At 39.0% G+C, this 12218-nt stretch overlaps 1 pseudogene; it reads left to right on the top strand.

Moving 5' to 3' along the window:
* Positions 1-1427: 1427 nt before the first annotated feature.
* Positions 1428-2873, top strand: LOC149230991 (U-box domain-containing protein 34 pseudogene; annotated as a pseudogene).
* The last annotated feature ends 9345 nt before the right edge of the window (positions 2874-12218 follow it).

The raw sequence follows: 12218 nt of genomic DNA, 5'->3' as shown, positions 1-12218 counted from the left end.
TTTATTTTGATTTAAGATTTTATTCCTATGCTCAAAAAGCTTGGAGAGAAGCCTCCCGAGTTCACTATAATTTTGGCATTGTAAAAGGCTAGGAAGGTCAGTATATATATGTATTCGTTCTTTACTTATTTGGCATCCATTTCTCTCGATAGTCCTTCTTTGGCATACATTGCTCTGATACTCCCGATATCTCCTGATAGCACTGTTTTGCTCCTCTGATAGCCTCCGATAGCCTTCGATAGCTCTGTTTTTCTCCTCCGACGTTTACTCTGATACTCCCGATAGCCTCTGATAGCTCCCAATAGCCTCTGATAGCTCTGTTTTGCTCCTTTGATAGCTCTGTTTGCTCCTCTGTTCCCTGCCTTCTTCCTCTCGGTTCTTCTTGGGCATGTATCACATGCGATGCTCCTCCGATGTGGCTCCTCTTGCTCCAATGTCTTCTCTGATACCTTCATACTTTGATGGCTTCTGTGTTTTTCGATATGCCTCTCTTGCTCTGATATTATGCAATACTCCTAAGCATAAGTGATAGCTTTGATATGCCTCCTTTGTTAACTCCTTCGTTAACAGACTCTTACTCATGGCTTGGCTTTCCTGATGGCCTTGCTCCTGTTTCTTCATTGATTTGCTCTGCTTCCCCTTGGCTTCATATCATCATCTAGTATCTAGAATATTGCCATATTGACATCAATTACAACCTAGGTCAACATTCTTCAGCACCTTTATGTCTACCTGTTGTTAGTGCTGCAAAAAGGCCCACAACTTTTAGAACCAAGAAAAAATTTAGAATGTTAGTAAGTAACTTAAGAGAAAACTATCAAAAGGAACGTGTCTCAAATGAGTTTTCACAATGACCATGAAACAAAATGTTTCCTCTCCTTGGGGGGATACATGGCCTTTTCCCACTTTATCGGTACCACCATCAATAATGAATTTCAAAAGTCCAAAGTCTACTACCTTGTTTATCAGAATGTCATCCAGCAATACGTTGAATGTAATGTGGTTGGAAGGGTGAGCCATGTAATGGGTTTGTTCTGAGCTAATATGATTTCTTTCTTTATTTGTTCAACACGACATAATGATTGAGCTAGAAAGGTTGAAGCATGAGCTAAATCATACTCTAGGCATGTTTGTTGTAGAGAGGGAAGACATAGTGAAAGAGAAAATCATGGTGAGTTTTATCTGTCTATCTTGCTTTAAAATTTCTAGTCGAGTTGAATGTAGGTTGAATATCAGATATGTAGTTGTGGGTACTAGGTAGTACATTGGAGGGTTGATGTTTAGGAGCTCAATGCCGGTGACAGGCTAATGAACTATCTCTCCAAGTGATGAAAGATGTGAGAAAAGTCGAGGAAGCAAAGAAAAGAGAAGAGATAGCGAAAACAATCACTGCATAAGAGAAAGAAAAGAGTGAAATGGTCATTAGGATGGTTGAAAAAACTAGACAACTTGCTAAAAAGGAGGCCCAAGAAAGAAGAGATGCAGAACTAAGAGCCACAATAGAAGCAGAAGAGAGAAAGAAAGCACAGGAAGAGCTTGCATCTACCCATCAAGGATACAGAAGATACTCAATAGAAGAAATTCAAACTGCCACAGATTTCTTCTCTGATTCACTCAAGATAGGAGAGGGAGGTTATGGTGCTGTCTACATGTGCACTTTGCAACATACCATAGTGGCAGTCAAGATTCTTAAAAATGAAGCAACTCAAGGAATACAAGAATTTCAACGAGGTATTAAATCTTCAAAGCACTACCTATGGTTAATGCTCTTAAAATCTAAAACTCAATAATGAATCTGCAGAAGATTTTTAATACTTGGGTTGCTTATTTTGTTTTTAAATATTTGGTTGGGTGTTTTTCTTTTCCTAAATTGTTCAACTTGAGATTTTGAGCCGAGTTCGTCACCCTCACATGGTACTTTTTCTTGGAGCGTGCCCTGAGCATGGGTGTTTGGTATATGAATATATGGAAAATGGTAGTCTAGAAGACCATTTTCTCTGCAAGGGAAATAGTGATCAGAATCATTTGGGAAGTGGCATATGCATTGCTTTTTCTTCACAGTGCAAAGCCAGAGCCAATTGTTCACCGTGACTTGAAGCCTACAAATATCTTACTGGATCACAACTTTGTTAGCAAAATTGATGATGCAGCCAAGGAAAATTTTAGGGGCTAATATTCGTAAGTGGGCTAATTTTTCATGCTTTTTCCAAAAACAATATTCGCCAATTTTCATTTTTTTCTAAAGATGATTCGCCCAAATTTTATAGTAAAAAAATATTTAACCTCAAAAATCGCTAAAAGTTTATATAGACTAACATAAAATCAATAGAGATTTAAATATTTTTACAAAAATATTAGCAAACATTTTATAATTTGCATATTATGGCCTAGGAATATTCGCCAAGGTTTCCAAACTTTAATATACAATTCCATCCTTAAAATTTTCCCTGGATGCAGGTCTTGCCAGGCTTGTGCCTGCAATGACCACAACCATGCTAACCCAGTACAATAGCACAGTCCCTGCAGGCACATTTTTTTATATTGATCCTGAGTACCAAAGGACTGGTATTCTTGGCCCCAAGTCTGATTTGTATGCTATGGGAATAATCATTCTGCAATTGCTGATAGGAAGACCACCCATGGCTGTAACAGATGCAGTTGAAGCAACCATTGAGGATGGTTCATTTCAGGAGATCCTAGATAAAAATGTTGGAGATTGGCCTCTTTGTGAGGCTTTGGAATTAGCACTATTAGGGTTGAAATGTGTAGAGCTTCAATGCAAGGATAGATAAGACTTGGAAAAGGACGTTCTGCCAAAATTTGACAGATTCAAAGCCCTTGCTATTGTTTTCCACAACTATATTTCATTTTAAGACAACAATGAAATATTTATTTCAACTATCTCTAGCAACGTAAAATAGAAAACATCTTAAAATTACCTGCAGATCAATTGGCCAAAATCATCTTCAGCCTCATCTTCCTCATAAGGGGCACTGGAAGATGGTGTTTGAGAGCTGGAAATCACAAGATGTTGTGGTAAAGGAGACTCTGAGGTTGTAGCGTCATGTTTTTCAAGCGTGCTTTGTAATTCATCATTTAATAAAAGACCTTATCGAAGAAGCTTGTCTTCCATATGGTCATAATCAATAATATATTGTCAATAAATAAAATTAAATTTCCCAGAAACAAACTTAAAGAACTCAAAAAACTTCATACAGTGTCTCAAGACCCATATGTTTTTAAGCCTGCCTCTTAATAGCATTTCCATGTACTATAATGATTTTAATAACTAAATGAAAAATATATAATACTCATTTCATGGACTTGAATTTAAAGAGTAGAAAAAAAAAGGCATTCAGAATAAGATTAGCTTTTGTAAGAAGTTGAGATTGATATCAAACAAATATTTCAATGGGTGTGCCATCAAAAATAGTAATCATGATGTGAACATTGACCTAAATCCACTTTATGATACAAAGACCATTTTCATTCTAGATTATAACTCTATATGTAGTTGACATTAATAACAGAAGCAACACTGGTGCCGCAGATCTAAAAGGGCCTGCAAACCTCTTAGCCGAGAGCTCAGGGAAAGCCTGGCCCCGACCCCCTGCTTCCACGGCGTGCCTTTGCAGCCCCCTTCCGATTGATGGAGCAGCGGACAAGAAAGATCTTGCAGATCCCTTAGCTTTTCCTCTGACCATGGCTTCCAGAAAGGAAGGGACGGCACCAAACAGATGCACGCCGCCCCTGCTCATGAGACAAATACAGGAATCGAAAATCTATCAAGGCATTTGCCTACCCTCTCCACAGATCGGTTGGGGAAAGAGGCTTTCAGAATCTTCCTCATCATTCCAGATACAAATCAGGCTCCTTACAGGCAAAACTATGCTACAATGGGTTTGCCAGACGGATCTAGTGCAGAATCTCAAGCATGCACTGGACATCAAACTGGGGATCCCCTCTGCAGCTCAACGGCTTCTCTACGAAGGTAAACATCTTGAGGATCTCTTTCCTATTTCTTTTTATGGCATTGAGAAAGACGCATCTATTATCTTAACCCTTCGTTTGAGAGGAGGAGCTGTGGGAGAGCCATCCTCAGCTAAGGCGTTTTCGTATAAAGATGCAGTCCATGCCAAGAAGACTGAAAAGACAGATCCACCAGTGCAGACTTCACCCAAGCCTTTTTTGGTTGACAAAGTGGAGGAGGTTCCCTCAGTTGAGATCTCCTACCCTGATCTTGAAGACGACACCCAAAAATTTGCTGAAAGGGCCATCATCTGCAGATTCAATGGGCTCTGGCCGCGCTCACAGGATCTTTATGACTGGATCAAGGAAAACTGGACTGACCGTTGCAAGGTTTATTTCTGTGCAAAGGGATATTTTATAGTGCTGTTCGATGACCTCGAGCACTGCTACAATGCCCTAGACGAAGGCCCTTGGTTCATGGGTTCAGCTGGCCTTTTCCTAACTCCATGGTTTCCAGACTTTGACCCAGCTTCAGCAGTCATCACCAAAGCCCCGGTATGGATCAGACTTCCAAATCTCCCAGTTCACCTGTGGCGTACAGAAGTATACAGGCAAATAGGCAATGCCTTGGGTAGCTTTCTAATGGGAGATTACAAGAGAGAGCGGCAAGGTCTCTATACATACGCTAGAGTTTGTGTGGAGCTTGATTTAAGCAAGGGATTGCCAGAGTACATCAATCTCAAGATCAAGGACTTTGTCTGGACCCAGTTTCTAGAGTACGAAAACACTGCCTTCAGATGCCGCCATTGTCACCTAACAGGGCACCTGCATAACTCCTGCCCATCGCTGACAGCAAGAACGAAAAAGGGCCTCTTCGCACATTCTAAGCCCAAGCGTTGGGCTCCCTGTCCACCGCCGCCAGCTGGAAGCTCCAGCCCCCCAAGTATGGAAAAGGAGGAAAGAGAGTCAGAACCAGATCAGACGCCTCAGCCGATGGAACCGCCCACGGACAATATGGGGCACACCCATGTCTCAGCAAGCTCCCAGAAACGTCCCCATGAGACTTCATCCTCTGAATCAGAGAAGGAGTCCCCGAAGATAGAGAACTCCAGTCTTCAAGTTGTTCTAGCCCATCCTCCCCATGATGGCTGGACAAAAGTTAACAAAAAGAAAGGGAAAAAACATTGTGGTGTAGTTACTGTCCCGCTGGGGTAATAGCCTGATAGTTAGTATTTGCTCTCGAATCTTCTGATGTAGCTGAGATTGTATCTTCCCTCCGAGACCGAGGTTGATGAATCCATCATTTCCGGTCTGTCGGTCTTTTGCTTTTCCTGTAGCTCTGTGATTGTATCTTTCCTCCGGGACCGAGGTTGATGAATCCATCATTTCCGGTCTGACGGTCTTTTGCTTTTCCTGTCTGTACTATATTTTACTTAATAGATTTAGTCTTTACCGAGAAAAAAAAAAAATAACAGAAGCAAATAATATTATTAAAAAGTAATAACTAGCGGTAGAATATGCTCATATAGTCTGAAATGGTTCAATTCGATGCTGATGGTGCATAAAGATTAAAAGTAAATAAATTCAAATCTTAACTGATAATGCATTGTGTGATATAAATTTTGAATCGAGCCAACATATAATCGCTCCACCTCAACTGAGACCCACCAGTGCTCAAAAACAGAGATGTACTAACATCAATGTAGGTGCATTTGAGCGGATTCAATGGTCGACCCTATGAAGTCGGAGTCCGGAACAGGTTGGACACAATCTATTGAGTATTCACTGAGATTGAAAATACCCTTTCAAGCTCTTCAAAGAATCAATCAAATCTCATCTTCCAATCTCTAATTTAGGTAGAAAACTTGGGATTGTGGAGGGAATAGCAGCCGAGACACCATGGATGTTGCTTGGCACAAATGATCAAGTCATCAACCTCTCAAAGGGCATGGTGCATTCTTTCAAACATTTTTGGATGGGCCCCAGGAGCATTCTCTGTTGCTCTTGGAATTGAATTGAATTTCAATAATGGCATAAAAAAATCCCCATATGGGTGAAGTCAGTATCGAGATCACCAAGCAAGCTAAGGCTTACTGTTTAAGGTGAGATTCTGAACACTGGCTTTCCTTAGAGTCTAGAATAGATATCACTACATTTGGAATGAACAATACAGTAGGCTACGAGATCTTGGTTGTCTCAACTGAATTTCAGATAGACTGATATGTCAGAGCACTGCAACAAATTAAATAAAACAAGGAATAATAAGTTTCTTAGAGTGACTCATGAGCAACTTTAAGAGTGTTGAAATTTGCACAACTTTGGTTTACTTGACATTGCTCCTAACTGACAGCATTAACAAAATGTTATGCAATGTAGATCTAATCATAGAGGAGCCTATTTGCACAGACAGAAGCAAGGTGCATTCTACAACCTGAGTGAGTGTGGTGATACATCAACTCTTTGAACTTGTGGAATAATTCATTTAATTTTGATGGTACACTGGGAACTATTGAATATGCACACAAACCTAGACACATCTAAACCCATATTCAATAAGCACCATGTGAAGCTTGATGCTACATCTCTTGAGTTCGTAAAAACCAATGGATCTTGAGCTCATACAAACAAATAATTGATATATCAAATACTGTAACTCAGGTATGCAACCTAAAGGTGCATATCAGATCTAGGATTAGATGGCTCTAGGCTAGATTAGTTCCCTGTCCTACTTCAGAATCCAGATTCCTGAAGTGGAACCATAACTCCTTCACAATATTTATTTTTATTTTGAGCTGACTCAACTCAGGGCTCAAACAAAACTCATGGTTATTAGGCATCCACATTCTCACCATAGCTTGAGAGGTCCACATCTGTAGTTTAATAAGATATCTTAAAAAAGGAATGAAATTATAGATCTCAAATTGATCAACAGAAACAGAGGTGCAGTCTTTAAAACTCCAATTCAGTTTTCCGGGGTTTAAATTGAACACAGGAGTTGTTTAAAAAATTGGCCCACAATTTCTGATCAAACGAGCTCCATATTTTGAAAGCCTGGCATGTGAGGGAATTCAAATCTATTTTAAGGAATCAAAAACCCAAAATTTTGGAAGAAAACCAATGGAATGAAATAAATGTTGTTAAATCCGCAAGCACATTCACCTTTCAACGATTGAAGGGTGAAATTTAAATCCATATTAAGGATTAAAAATCCCAAAATTAATAAACATATTGGAGGAACACAACTGCCATGCAATCTAGATTCTCTACTATTAAATTCATAAGCACATTCACCATTCAGGGATTCAAGGGTGAAATTCAAATCCATAGTAAGGATTAAAAAGCCCAAAATGAATAAACATATTGGAAGAAAACAAATGGCATGCAAGAAATGTTGTTAAATTCACAATCATATTCACTCTTCAGCATGAGAAAGTACAATAAAATAGTAGAATAAGAGAGGAACAAAAGCATGTCGTTAAAAAATCTTGATTTGGATCCTTTTCATTAGATGCACTGAAGATAAATATACAATGCACCTGTACAAAGACGAATCATCCCAATTGATGAACATTGAATACAATATAGATATATTTATATATCTGTTTAAGAAGCCATGGACCTTTAGCCGCAATGCTAATGATAAATTAGCTTTATGTTTTACAAGAAGGAAAGTTGCCTCTTCTTCTGGAGGAAGCACAAGGGAGTTTGTGGTTGAGATAGAAAAGATCATCTGTCATGAGACTCAACATATTCCAAGATCTCAGTTGGAGCACTGGTAAGATTCAATTCCGGCAGTCGTCTAGGCTCTGAACATAGGAGCAGGTGTAGGGTTCGAACTGTCCCACTAAAGCGGACACTTGAAATCAACCTTCCTGTAAACATAGTACATATTGTCCGTGGATTTCAGCTTGAACATACTCCATCCAACGCCTTCCATGACTCTTGCAGGAACAAAGCCCGCCACTGAAAACATGGAAGCGATGAGTATCCCTCACAATTAGCTCCCTCCCAACAATCTTGGAAATGAACTTGATGCTACTGTGGTAGTCATCACAAACATGGAGGTTCTTTTTTATTCGGATGGTTGCTCCAAGAGGTGAGGTAATAAGCCCAAAAGCAAGGGCCAACTTTTCACTGTGGTGTTGGAGGATGCGCTCCTTCTACTCCTCAACATCTTGTAGCACACAGTTAGTATCATGTGAGTATCCTTCATCCTTCAATTTTTGATTTATTTTTTCTAACATTGCATAGATCCTTTATGAATATCAGTACAATGAGTCACTAATAGAAAATGCATGGATTGTGTTCCTTACCTCAATCCTGTTGACTCCAGTCTCCTTTTTCACTCCCCTGTCTTTCATCAATTTCTGCACTCTTTCCACATCATCCCACCTACTAGCTGCAACATAAATGTTTGAGAGAAGAACATGAGTTCCCGCACATTTTGGTTCCAACTTAAGAAGGTTTTCATTTTCTTTTTTTCCTAGTGCCATGTCACCATGGACTCTACAGGCACCAAGCAATGCCCCCCAGATAGAAGCACTAGGTTCAATAGGAATCTTGTTAAGCAATTCTTCAGCTTCCTTGATTCTCCCAACACGACCAAGGAGGTCCACCATGTAGGCACAGTGCTCAGACGTGACATTACGCGACGATCACAAAACATAGCATTGAAGTAACGACGACCTTCATCCACTAAGTAACCATGGCTACAAGAAGACAATACACAAACAAAGGTAATGTTATTTCTCTTTACTCCTGCCTATTGCATTTGTTTGAAAACTTGAAGGGATTGACTTCCATCCCCATGCTGTGCATATCCTACAACAATGGCAGCCCATGAGACCACATCCTTTGCTGGCATCAAATCATGTATTTGACGGGAATACTTCAGGCACCCACTCTTCGAATACATTTCGATAAGATAATTCCGTACATATTTCTATGATTCAAATCTAGTTTTCACAATGTGGGCATGGATCCGCATTCCTTGTTCCAAGGATGAGAGACTGGCACATGCATTGAGAATGTTGGAGAACACAAACTGATCAAGTTTGATGCCATGAAAGGGTAGCTATAAATAAAGCTTCAAGGCATCCTCGAAACCATTCCTCTGCACATACCCAAAAATCATGATGGTCCAAGTCACCACATTTGGTTCAGGTATCCTATCAAACACTTGACGTGCATACTCTAGCTTTGCACATTTTGCATACATATCAACAAGGGAGATTCCTACAAAGACGTCAGAATCAAACTCAGTTTTAACAATATGGAAATGAACCTGCCTACCCTCTTCCAAACCTGCCATAGGAGTGCATGCCTTTATAGCACTGGAGAATGCAAATTGATTCAATTCCACACATTCCACTCACATTTTCCTGAAAAACTCAGCCTCAACAAGCCTATTCTGTGAATATTCTGTCACCATGGCATTCCACAAGATCACAACCACTCTTAGTGCATCTCTTGTGACTTCTTATGTAGGTACAAATACAAAATATGGGAAAAAGATAAATTCTTAACTTGCATTCCCACCCCCCACCGCCAGAAATGTCAGCACCTAGGAATAATAAATAATTCTACAATTTACAGAGTTAGACCCTCTGCTACAACTAGTAATGCAGAGATATATTAGTTATATTCTTATCACTTTGGATGTGTAAAGAATCTTCTTTCTCTTTGATGAATTTTTCTCAATAGTTAGCACCACCTTCCCTAGCTCTCAATTTTTCAAAGAGTGATGGAACATATGTCATTTAGTGGGCTAAACAATAGAGGGGAAGATGTCAAAAGGAGATGAAAAAGGTAGACAATGCCTAGCCTGACCAATTTCAAAAAGAGACACCTTCGGTGTAACTGGATTTCAGTAAAAGCAACAATTATACTTTCTTTTTTTTCCAAGAGAGTTATTTAAAGAAAAATATTGTCTAAGAATATACACGAGACTAAAATTTTGTAGACTTGACCAAAGTTTTGAAAGCACTATTGGAATTTTATAGAGAAATCCTCCTACAAGTACAGATAAGGCACCAATTTAGTTATATGTAAATATAACATAAAATCTTGTTTTTTTTAAATGATAATAGAAAGCCACAAAATCTTAACTTTTAAATATTAAAGAAGACAAGCAAAAATAACAAACATGTTGCATATAAGAATCTGTATTAGTTTATAGTCAAATGTAATTTCTATATAAATATTGATTTAACATACATCATTGTTCCTAAAAAATAACAGATGAAGTAAGAAGCCAACCTGCTGAGGTAGGAATAGTAAAATTCTTACACTCTCATACTTCAAATACAAATGTACTCGAACACATTAAATGGAATGAAATTGAAATTTGTATTAATGTCTGAAGACCAAAATAAGACAAGGTGACTAGTGATTACTACCAGCAATAAAGAGTAAAGTAAAAGAGGGGTGAAACAAACAAGAAAAAACACCCCTAGAGTAAGAAGAAATGAAAAATGAAATGAAATGAGATAAAAACAGGCATACAAATAAGTTATTTCAAGAAGGAAACGTCTAGAAAGTGAAGGAAAGCTAGAAAGGTGTGGCTGCTACGAAGAGAGGAGAACAAGAAAGTGCCCTAAGTTTACCCATCTACCCCGTGATCCTAAGAGAACAAGGAGTACATTGATCTTGAAAAGAAAGAATATGTAACATAAATATCAAATTAATTGTGATCACTTAATATTTGTATCATTCAACAAATTATAAGTGTTTGGTCATAATCATTTTGTTATTTTAACAACTCATTACATATAAGTAGCTTCTTTGTCTTTTCTATTATTTCCAAACCTACATTCAAATGTGTATTTATTCATGCTCAAACACTAAGGATGCCTCACTCATACCACTTTTGTTGTTTATTAGTAAGTTTAATGAAGTTGGTTTATTAATAAATATAACGAAGTTAATCAACCCCATAATTGTGGGTCACTTCATGACCAATAGGTGGCCAAAAACTTGCACAAGAGTTATATATTAAGTTTTAATTTAATTATACAAATTTCCAACGATGAGTTGGTTTCACTTATGAGGTTGACAGAGTGTCAGGCCATTTACCAAGGTTTCATGGGTGTTGTGTTTTACCTGTTGATTTTTGGTAGCTTGGGAGGTACTCCAAGCCCTAGTGTTCGGGGTTTGGAGGGAAAAGCGCCACAAGTAAGCTTGTGGATTTGGAACCCATGCATGGGGTTTTTCACCGATCAGGGTTTGGGAAAAAACCATGAATAATTTGAGCATGAGAAAATTTGAGGTGATAGATTTTGGTGTGTCGATTCCAACGCTTCAAAAATCACCTAAATCAGAGCTCTAGAACTTGAGATATGAATTTTTGAAGTTGACAATTAATTATGGATAGTCAAGTCATGTAGGCTTGGTTGAAGAGACATGTCTCTTCAAAAAATTCGTGGAGCCCTTGGATTTGGTATAAATACAAGGTGAGGGAGCATTCATTTAGTCATCCATTGGAGCAACATTCATAGCGAAAATAATACCTGTGGAAGCCGCAACTCAAGGAGAGAAGGCCGAGGAGGATATTGTGAAGATGTGAGACCTTTTATGGAGGTTGAGGAGCATAAGAGGAATCCGAGCAAGTCTGGGTCATTTTGGTGTTGATTAAGGGGTGGTTTATCCCTCTTTGTTAACTCGCAGGCCCTGTGGTCACATGAGAGGCACCACAAATCTATTTTGGGCTGGTTAGGAGGGTCGTAAGGGATATTGCATAGTGTTGGACTAGAGCAATAGATAGAGTGGGTATAGGGCTTAAGAAGGAGGGGAAACTGCAGTGAATGAGGACACTGTTGCTGGATTTTGTGAAGGTTTTTTGGTTTGCTATGTTTCCCTAACCAGAACGTTACCCTACAGTAGTACACCAACCCATATGTACAGGTAAGTTGGTATTTTTCTATGGTGAATTGTTGCCGAGTGGGTGTTTTCCAAGTGTGGATAATTTGGGTAGCCTTTGGAAGTCAAATAGGAGGGGCAGACTTCATGGTTAGATGCCCTAATGAGGTGATAGATTCTACAGTGAGGGATCAGTTTGAAGGTGTAATCTACTGAGAGGCTGCATTAGAAGAAGAGTTTTTTTGGGCTAGATGTGGCATGTGAATTAGTCCAAGAAGGTGATAGACCTATGGTGAACTAGTCGCAGTCCTTAATGAACATTTTAGAGGGCCAAACAAGCTTAAAATGGTTGCAGGAGCTGTCATATAGGAAAGCAAGTTTCTAGACTTGGT

This window comes from Pinus tabuliformis, chromosome J (genome assembly GCF_031772625.1).
Source record: "Pinus tabuliformis cultivar Carrire ecotype Pingquan chromosome J, CPIR1, whole genome shotgun sequence".
In the NCBI taxonomy this organism is placed as follows: Eukaryota; Viridiplantae; Streptophyta; class Pinopsida; order Pinales; family Pinaceae; genus Pinus; species Pinus tabuliformis.
The sequence above is the reverse complement of the archived record's forward strand: the minus strand, read 5'-3'. Positions and strand labels throughout refer to the sequence as shown.